General features: G+C 46.1%; 1 protein-coding gene across 4 annotated transcripts in view; it reads right to left on the reverse strand.

Annotated features, from left to right (window-relative positions):
* The window catches only part of CAP1 (cyclase associated actin cytoskeleton regulatory protein 1), a 35,692-nt gene extending 31,407 nt beyond the window's left edge, over positions 1-4,285 (reverse strand). For 2 of the 4 annotated variants that reach the window (XR_014785165.1, XM_084815955.1), the window contains exon 1: positions 4,244-4,285. The gene's annotated coding sequence lies outside the window, so the exon portion shown is untranslated. Of the gene's footprint in view, positions 1-3,802; positions 3,863-4,142 lie in introns of those variants that run through there. The other 2 variants (XM_084815956.1, XM_084815958.1) reach the window with 2 other exon arrangements.
* Between the last annotated feature and the right edge of the window lie 6,568 nt (positions 4,286-10,853).

The following is a 10,853-nucleotide window of genomic DNA, read 5'->3' on the forward strand; positions in this document are numbered from 1 at the left end:
GCTGAATGAGCCAGTTTCATAAGCCACAGCTTGAAGTTTGCCTGTTTCAAACAAAATAGTTTGGCAGATGCAGATAATACAAGTTGTGGCAATCAAAAATGGAAATAAACACTTCCAAATCCTTCCTCGCAGCACACTAGAGGGGGAGAGAGCCTAGACTCATTCCCATCATGATAAACCATGGCCTAGCGTGATGTCCAGCCACAGCCAGAGAGAGGAAGAACAGAAGTATGTAACAAGAGATGGTCTGAGCAAGTGTAGTTTTGCAGAAGTAGACTTTTGTTTAGTTACAAATACTTGAGGTTGAGAACTGGGGACGGGGACCGAGAGAGTTATCAAAAGGTTAATGGGAAAGGAATGTTTTGATCGTAGATTTGAAAGGAAAGGAGCCAGCATGTGGCTGCTGTTGCTTGGAACTTTTCTTCCACAACAGAAAGGGGTGACCTCAAGGAGGCTTGGGCAGAAAACGTTTAGTGAACTGAGCACAGGATTCTGTCAAAGCCACTCTACTCTGCGGGTGGCAAAAGAAGTCACCAACATTGACATTTTTATTCCTTGTATCATGCCCTCTCTCAAAGGAGTTCAGCATAGTATATGCGTCTTTCCTAACAACTCTGCAAGGTAGCTCAAGCACAAGGTCACCCAGCATGTATCATATTTGTGGGATATAAATGTAAAAATAAACAAAGTTAGCACAGGCTTTGCAGTAGCCCACAAAATTAAAACACAAATTTTGACACACATAAATCACAAGGCTAATCAAAAGCCACTTGCAAGCAAGTTAAATATAAAACATTTCAACCACTCCAGCAGTCCAAAGTCTCTTAAGGTTTTTGAAAGATCTGGCCAGATGCACCTGCCTGAGAGCTCCCATGAGAAGGCCCAAGGCCTGGACACTCTCTTGGCAAACAAGGGAACTAAGCATGCCCTCAGCTAATATCACAACACAACAGGTAATTGAGCCCACATATCCACAGCCCAAGGTCAACACAAACTCCTCTAAGCAGCATCTGTGAAGACAGAGTACAGGTGTATTTAGGGAAGGGCTGTGGCTCACTGTGACAGAGCCCCTGCTTTGCATGCAGAAGATCCCAGGTTCAATCCCCAACATCTCCAGGTAAGGCATGCCAAAACTAGGCTAGATGGGCCAAGGGTCTGACTCAGAATAAGGCTGCTTCCTCTGTTCCTGTATTCACAGTGAAACCTTCTTTTCTGACACATTACAAGAGCATTTTACAAAGAGCAGGACTATTGCATGCTGCCAACATTAATCCAGAAAGTTGTCAGAAATAGGCTTTAATGGAGCGCATCTGTAAGTAAGGCTCTCTCTATTAAACTGAGTTCAGCAGGATAAGCACACCTGGGATTAGTTATTGCTTCTTGTTCATCTAAGTCACTGGCTTTTACTCTGTTATGTCTAGCGAAGAACCAGAAATAAACACCGCCTTTCTCTGCTGTTCGTGCTAACCGCTGGAAGCACGTGCCTCACACAACTGATGACTAACTAGAGTCAGTTCCTCTTCCAACAGTTCCTAACTAGGACGCACATCTGGGGATCCTGTGCATTTGAGACGCAAAATGCTAGTGTGCTCTGTAGGCATATGGCTTCTACCCCAGAGCTGCTTATTCAACAGCAACTACATTTAATAGAGCAGCCTTGCTGGATCAGACCAAGAGCCTGGTCCTATACTAGCATTCTGTTTCAACAGAAACAAACCGCATGCCTCCATGAAGTTCACAAGTAGGGTATGAAGGAGATAATTTCTTCCAGTGCGTCCCCAGTATCTGATCAATGGGTAGCCTATCCCTGAGCACGTACATTTCAGGTAGCTATTATACCTTCCAAAGAATTTGCCCCATCCCCTTTTAAAGCTGTATAGTAGTCATAATCATATCTTGTGGCAAAGGCTTCTGTAAATTCCTTGTAAATAAACCCATAAAGGATACTAAACCAACAAAAAAAATGTTACTCTGAGGCTAGCAGCTTGTGTTTCCATGTTGGTTGCGGAGAGAAACCAACTCCCACATAGCCAGATTTTTTTTGCCTCTTTGGCTAATAAAAAAAAAAAAGACTTCTATAAAGTGAAATGACGAAGGAGAGCTGCTGGAACACTACGTCTCCCCTCTGGTAGCCTGTTGCATTCCTTTGCTGGTTGAGGAGAACAGACTTCCCTTCCTGCTTGACTAGCACAGAAACCAAGTGGCCTGGCAGAGGAGTTATGGAACCATCTGTCCATCCTCCATTTGCCTGCTTTCTGCCTATAACTACCAGGCAAGTTGTTAAATAAAAGGCTGAATTATGGATTGTGTGAAATAGTACTGCCTTTTGTCTGTCTAGCACCTACACCCAGTCCATTTCATTTGGTGACACCAAGGAGGGCATGAGGGGGTCATACATTTCTATCTCTAGTCTCTACGCCTGACATTATTGGCCCTTGAGCCTTTCTCCTCAAATTATTCAGTTGAATTTAGGAAGCAATGACGCAGGCATGTGCTAACAGTTCTGCCTACACCACCCACCAAAAGGAAGATTGCAAGAACACATAACTGTGCTAGTTGTCATCTCCCATTTAGCTACATGAGTTCCAAAGCCCTTGGTGGCTGCACATAGTTTCCCAGAAACTGGTAACTCATGGTCTGTAAACTATGATGACAGTGGGGATCTCATGTAGTAAGAGAGCTATCCTGAGCCATCTAATGCACAGCCACAAACATCCCTTCAATACAACTGGTATCTCGAAGTTGGCCCACAACTAACTGGCTACCACCAGGATAAGGAATTGCCTCTCACTTATTCCCCAGATTCCTCCTATGCCAAGATAAACCATACTCCAATTACCACTGTACACCCAGACTGCCACATCACTTGCACACACAACCAGAGAACCACAAAAATATTTCATAGAACCAAGATGTCCTTCTCCAAATATCCATCCTCCTGCTGCTGTCTTTGCGCTCAGCCTCTTCCCTCATCTACCACATGTCTTCAATTCAGCTTGACAACTGCATGACAGTTAAGGTAGCCAGATCTCAAGATGGATCCTGGGTATCTAATATAGTCCTTCCCCTGTTGGTTGTCAGTTGGCTATGTAGTACAATGCCTGCTAAAATTCTGCTTCCTTCTCTTAGAAGGAGACTCTATATCTCATTTTTTATGGTTCTTCATAACCTGCAATACAGTTACACATCTTCCCATCACACTTGGAACGTAGGCTAGCCCTCCTAATCCACCACGCTGAGCTCTACCTAATAGTCTCTTCCCTGATGTACTTCACATACACTTCTCTTCCAACAGACTTGCAGGCTATTTCCCACTCCTCCACCCCATCAAAATCAAACAAAATGTGTTGAGCCTGAATATTCCTATTTAGCTTAGGACCCCCACATGCAAGCTATGTAGCTTTAGCCAAACCATTTGCCAGCAGTGGCTGCTGCTTATGTTCTAAAGTCAAGAAAGAATGCACAATGCAGACTGGGAAACATCTGCGGTTCCTAGAAACCCAAACCATTTTTTTTTCCCAGAGGAAGCCCTACACAGAGCTAGAAGATTTTTCAAATTAGTGTGCACAATTAATTTGATGTTCATTTTTATGGCCTAACAGGAAAGTGTTCAGGGAGGGTTTTCAATTGGACCCCCCCCAAAAAAAAACAGAAGGCCAACCAGTTCTTCAGCTAGACAAGACCAGAGTTCTGCACAACTCATAAGCTTGCCATGTCATCCTAGCCTCCTGACACAGCGGTTCTACGGCTACAATTCAATGCACGCCTTCATGTAAGCCCGATCGAGTCCAAGGGAACTTACTTCCGCGACTAAACCGGCATAGGGCTGCCCTGCAACCATAAAGCTATCTTGAACGTTAACATCCTTCGCTTGTCCACAGTTCCTCGCAAGGGCAAACGAGACTGTCCAACATGTGGCAGAAGAGAAGTGCCCCTCCAGCCGGAAAATTACTACAGGAATTAGGGCCATTCTTGGCATCACCACGCAGAACACCCCAGTCCCTGCTGTTCCCCAGAAATGCACTCAGGTATGCCTTGCTTCTGCCTCCCCCCCCCCCAATTCAGGAGTGCATCGTATTTGCCACTCAAGCCCCCTCCCCTTTAAAGCCCCCTCCCCTTTAAAGCCCCCTCCCTCAACTCACCCCACTAAAGTCAAGGGCACCCTGAAGAGCTTCAGACACCACCACCTTTCCTCTCGGAGTCTCCTAGGGCGCGGCTCCCCCACCCACTCCCCGCAACTCACCTCTGCCCAGCTCGTCTCTTCCCGGCTGCTCCACTTCCGCCTGGAGACGCCCAGCAACCCTCCCCAGCCCACTTCCGGCCTTACAGGAAATACGCTTTTGTGACAAGGGGGCACGCGAGGCGGGCGGACTGAAAGGGAGGAGGGAGGAGTAGCCACGCCTCTCCAGTTCGGGTAGGGCGGGGAAAGAGGAGGAGGAGGTGGAGGTGGCGGCGGCGGCGGCTGGGGATTGGGTAAGACGCGACGAACGAAAAAGAGCGCGCGAGAGGGGATGAGGGGCGTGGCTTCTTCGGGGAGGGAGGTGCCCGTAAGGGGCGGGGCGGAGATTAGGGGGATGATGGACAGCGAGTAAATAGCGCTGTGAGGGGGAAAAGGCGCCAAGGGCGAGGGAGGAGCGTGCGCAGGGAGGGGAGGGCTCTCTTCACCCTCCTACCAGGGCCCAGGCAGATCAGGCAGAAGTGCAACTGGTGCAGCCCTTCCTGACATGGAGAAAGATACTGGGATGGAAAGAGCTTTACCTTTTGAATAGCTGCCTGTTGCGCAACGTGGGAATCTGTGTTTCTCTGTGTGTTTTGCAGGCAGTGTGGTTTGAGCTGCTTGGGGTGTGAAATACAATAAAAGCGATGCGAAATATAATAAAACGGCGAGTGGGTGTTTAAATACCGAAACATCTTGATTGAAAGTTTTTAAAAAGCAGGAATACCTCATTCCCCTGGGCAAATCACTCTCTTTCAAGATCTATTTCTTCATCTTTAAAACCGTAAATGGAAAAGAGCGGTATCCTCGCAATGTTGTGACAGTCTGAGGATAAACGTCGTAAAGCACCGTCAGTTGGGGCCTGATCACTCAGGTTTACTCAGAAGTAGATGCCATTGGCATCAATTCTACAAGTTATACAATTCTACAAGTCTTGTGGTACCTTACGGTGCAATCCTAGGCGTGTTTAGACACACACACACACACACAAAAGTCCCACAACTCACAGCATTCCCCAACTAGCATGGCTGGCTGGGGAATACCGGCAGTTGTAGGGCTTTTTTCTGTCTAAACATGCATAGGATTAGGCCCTTAAAGACTAAGGATGCAATCCTATGCACGTTTAGACAGAAAAATATCCTACTGGCTGGGGAATGCTGTGAGTTGTAGGACTTTTTTTTCTGTCCAAAGTTGTTAAGACTTTTTTCTTAAGTCTGCAATCCTTTACCCACCTACCTGGGAATAAGCCCCATTGAGCTCTATGGGACCTACTTCTAAGTAGACATGTATAGGATTGCACTGTAATTTATCCTGGCATAAGCCTTCATGGACACTGTCCACTTCATCAAATGCACGAAGTGACAACCTCAAATCGGCAGATTTATGTACACAGGGTGAGGGTGGGTGGGGGGTATATAAACTATGTTGTCAGAGGGACCTGAACTGCAGAAAGTTACAATTTAGTGACAATTTAGTGAGCAGCTTGAGGTGTGCCTCTCTTCTGGGGGTCCCTCTCTTTCACCCCCACTTATTCAGATTCTTCTATGCCACCCACAAGGCACTTGTGGCAGCCTGGGCACTGCAGGGATGGTGGTCTAACCATCTAATGCAGCCCTGGTCACCCTCCTGGGTGACAGGCAGCGCAAGGGGCAGGGTCAAGATGGAAACAATCATTGCTAGATGTTATTCTGGCAGCTCCATGTGTGCAAATAAATGGATGGGGGTCACACGATGTTAACATGTAAAAGTAGAATTTTTCCGGGCCAAATTCAAGGTGTTGGTTTTGACCTTTAAAAACCTATATGGTTCCGGCCCAGCCTATCTTAAGGAGCGCCTCCAGCAGCACCAGACAGGCCGCTTAACAAGATCAGCCTCGGATGGCCTTCTCTCTGTCCCATCAGCCAGGACAGCTAGACTGGTGGGGACGAGGGAGAGGGCCTTTTCTGTGGTGGCCTCCACTCTGTGGAACTCCCTCCCTAGGGAACTCCGTCATGCCCCCTCTTTAATGAGCTTCCGTCATGCATTAAAAACGTGGCTGTTCAGGCAGGCATTTGGGGTGGGTTAGTCCCCTGGACTGCAAGGAGGTCAAATCAGTCCATCCTAAAGGAAATCAACCCTGAGTGTTCATTGGAAGGACAGATAATGAAGCTGAAGCTCCAATATTTTGGCCACCTAATGCGAAGAGAAAACTCCCTGGAAAAGACCCTGATGCTGGGAAAGACTGAAGGCAAAAGGAGAAGGGGACGGCAGAGGATGAGATGGCTAGATAGCATCACGGATGCAATGAATATGAACTTGAGCACGCTCCGGGAAAGAGCGCAGGACAGGAAGGCCTGGCGTGCTATGGTCCATGGGGTCACGAAGAGTCGGACACGACTGAACGACTGAACAACAACAGGGTATTTTAGAAAACGTTTTTATTGTAGAATTTTATTGTTTTAAACTGTTTTTATTGTATGTTATACATCGCCCAGAGTGGCTGGGTGACCAGCCAGATGGGCGATTAATAAATTTAATAATAAAATAATAAATAGATGCTGGGGACCCTGCAGTAGGCCCTTGGTCAGCAACAGAGTTCTCCTTCCTTGATGGAACAATTTCCAGAGGGGTAGCCGTGTTTGTCTGTTGTAGAAAAAATGGCAAAGAGTCTTTGTGGCACCTTAAACTTTAAGGCTTAAAGCAGGAGTGCAGAACGTCTTTCAGGCCGAAGTCCGAATTCACTTTCAGAGAAGCTCTCGGGGGCCACGTTCCAGTGGCGGGAGGGGCCAAAGGCAAAGTGGGTGGGGCCAAAAATGCTAGCTGAAGGGTGCAATCCTATGCATGTTTAGACGGAAAAAGGCCTACAACTCCCGGCATGCCCCAGCCAGCTGGCTGGGGCATGCCTGGAGTTGTAGGCCTTTTTTTCCATCTAAATATGCATAGGATTGAACCCTAAAGCTCTTAATGCCAGTAACAAAGGAGAGGCATTGCAACCTTATAGAATGGGGAAAATACTGCACAAAAAGTCCTCCAGTGTTTGGAGGAAAGGGATGGGGCCAGGGGGTGTGGATATCTGAGGATATCTGGCCAGATTGTGACCCCAGGAGGGCTGGATTTGGCCCCCAGGCCTGAGGTCCTGCACCCCTGGCTAAAAACTAACCAATATATTGTGGCTTAAGCTTTTCTGGATGCTGTCCACTTCATCACAGACAGTGTCCACGAAAGCTTATGCCAGAATAAATTTGGCAGTCTTTAAGGTGCCACAGAGACTCTTTCTTGTTTTTCCTAGAAGGCCTAGGCCCCCCAACTCCTGTCTTCGCCCCCCCAATGGGCTGCAGCAAATTCTGTGTTGTCACAGAAGCCCCTGCCTCTTCACCTCACCATGCTGCTGGTTTGGCAACTGGAGGGAAGCAGAAAAGTACCCGTGAGGGTGGATTGGGCCCAGATGAGCATCCAGTAATTGACCTCTTCTGTAGGGCCTGGCTCTGTATCTTACAGAATGCACTTAAAAAAAGAGTGGTGGATTTCAACCCCATCCGGCAGAATGTCTCAAAGGAAGCCTGTATCTTGTTTCCAAAATAAGTTTTGAAAACCCTGATCTAGAATTTTTTATCCCATTTGTACTCCAAACAGTCTTTGCTCATTCTGTACTGGCTGCATTCCCAACAATTCCTTCTTCCAATCCTAATCTACCAGCCTTAGAAGGCAGACACTTAAAAAAAAAAAAAAATATAAGAAAAAATCCATTTGTTTGCACAGAAGTCTTGTCCATAAAAACAGACTTCTTGGCGAAAGGAAGGGGGAGACACCCCAGTGAGGTTGGCTGTGTTTACCACCACTTCCTGCCATCGTGTGTGGTTTTTTTTTTACCATAGATGGTAACATCGACAGTCACAGGCATGTGGAAACTGGAAACAAGCAAGCATAATACTGGCCTGGAGCTTTTAAATTTATTTGCAGAGACGTCTGGTCTGTTTCTAGGATTCTTTACATTCAAGAAATTGGGTGAAGGGGAAACATTTGTTTTGTTGCTAGGAGGGAATTGAAACCAGTGAATTCACCATATGTGTGCACACACACCCAGGATGTGGAATTGAATTGCTGACATCTAGTGCCTTGCTTTTTCACATAGATTGTGAAATATATATGTATAAACCAATGGTTTTGTTTATTTTTGTTACATTTATATTCCACCTTTCTTCCAAGGACCCCCAAGGCAGTGTAAATGATCCTCCTCCCCTCCAGTTTATCCTCACAACAACCCTTTGAGGTAGGTTAGGCTGAGAGTCAGTGACAGGCCCAAAGTCATCCAGTGAGCTTCATGGCAGAGTGGAGACTAGAACCTGGGTCTCCCGAGTCCCAGTCCAAACACTCTAACCACTACACTACACTGGCTCTCTTTAAAACATCATAGGACTAGAAGGGGACCAGAAGGCCATCAAGACCACCCCTCCCCAGTCCCAAAGTAGGAGCCGCCCCCACATTAAGATCTGTTAGAGAATCAGATGCCAACACTGTCAACGATGAGGCTAGCCTCACATAAGAACAAAATGTTTCCAGTGGTGAAGCCAACATTGTTTGACGGTGCCGGGGAACTACTGCTCAGCCCCATGGCATCTGGGGTTTCTGAAGGCTCTGTTTTATCCGCTATGCTATTTAATATCTACATGAAACCACTGTTTTTCAATTGTTCATTTAGATTTTGAAATTGATTTTTTTTACACTTTAAAATGGTTTTTTATGTTTTAAAATGGTTTCTTAAAGTTTTTTTAAAGAATAAGTTTTAATTGTAAACTGTCTTGGGGGCCCTGTTCAGGCTGAAAGGCAACTAGTAAATTTATAAATACATTTAAAAAAATAGTTCTCATTGATGTGGTAAACCGAGGCCGAACCACATTAGATTGCAGGTGGGGTTTACAGATGGAATGCTCCATATTAAAAAAAAGAGAGAGAGAGCGAGGCAGAGGGAGAGAATTCCTCTATGTAGAAAATTAGCAGGTCAGGTGAAAGGGTTCTAGCCTGGACTTCTGCTGGACATGTGAGTTTTCTATGTGGAAGGCGGGATTGTGTGTGTGTGTATGTCTATGTGTGTGCAGGAATATTAAATTATGTGGGCCCCACCCATAGGTTTAAGTGGTACAGCCCAGCCCCAGCTTTATTGCCAGAGCGAGAACTAGGCCTTTGTGTTGTGTATTTTGTGCAAGAGACATAAACATGCCTCATTTCCAGAATTTTCTAACTATCAGTACCTCTTGGATTGTGCATTTATCCCATCCTGACCAGGTGATCACAGGGTGCAGCATACACCCAAGGATAGCTGGGCGGGCATTCCGGGACCTTGGATAGTTCCAAGCAGTTAACTTTTAGTTGATCACAAGCTGAATATGAGTTAGCAGTGTGATGCAGCTGCAAAAAAGGGGAATACAATTTTAGGTTGCATTGACAGAAGTATAGTTTCAAAATCATGGGAAATGATAGTTCCATTCTACTCTGCACTGGTCAGACTTCCTCTCAAATTCTGTATCCAGTTCTGGACACCACACATTAAGACAGATTCAGGCTAGTTGGAATGAATTCACAGAAGGGCAACAAGGATGATTAGGGAACTAGAAACTAAGTCCCACAAGGAAATATTGAAGGAACTGGGTATGTTTAGCCTTGAGAAGAGAAGACTGAGGAGGGATATGATAGCACTTTTATTTATTTATTTGTTGTTTATTTAAAACATTTGTATCCCGCCCTATATCATTAGGATCTCAGGGCAATGTAATCAATTTAAACAATAAATAATTTAAATAGCTAAAAACCTATTAAATCATTAAGCTAGCTAATACCAATTTAAAATCTAAAACAACTAAACAGTTCAAACAGTGTGCAAACTCAGGGAATCCAATTAGTCCTCAAAGGCTTTGGTAAAAAGCCATGTTTTAACTTGGCACCAAAATGAAACCAGTGTCTGCGCCAATTGGGCCTCCAAGGGGAGGGCATTCCACAATCGGCGTGCCACAGCAGAAAAAGTCCTCTCTCACATCCCACCATAATGTATGTCTCACACAGGTGGGATGCAGAGGAGGGCCCCTCCAACAGATCTCAGTCCTTGGGCAGGCATATATAGGGAGAGGCGCTCCCTCAAATATCGAGGTCCCAAGCTACCTAGAGCTGTAAATGTAATCGCTAGCACCTTGAATTCCAACCGGAAACGTATTGGCAGCCAGTGCAATACCTAAAGAGCTGTCACATAGAAGAGGGCAGCAACCTGTTCTCTATTGTCCAAGACTGTAGGACACTAAATAACGGGCTTAAATTACAGGATGGCAGATTTCGGTTGAACATCAGAAGAATTTCCTAATGGCAGGAGCAGTCAGACAATGGAACTAACTGCTGAGGGGGGTGGGGGCTCTCTGCTGCTGGAGGTATTCAAGCAGAGGCTGGACCGCCATCTGTCAGGGATGCTTTAAACTGGATTCCTGCACTGAACAGGGGGTTGGACTCAATGGCCTAAATGGCCCCCTTCCAGCTCTATGATTCTATGCTCCAACAAAGTTAGTAGCCAAAGGCCTTTTATCTGTCTAATGCAGGGCTGGGCAACCCCAGGCCCAGGAGTCAAATCTGCCCCTCCAGAGTTCCCCAGATTGCCCCTTCCCCTGATTCTGCTCCC

Source organism: Heloderma suspectum, chromosome 10, assembly GCF_057233095.1.
Source record: "Heloderma suspectum isolate Gila_16-S chromosome 10, 16-S_ref, whole genome shotgun sequence".
NCBI classification, from domain to species: domain Eukaryota; kingdom Metazoa; phylum Chordata; class Lepidosauria; order Squamata; family Helodermatidae; genus Heloderma; species Heloderma suspectum.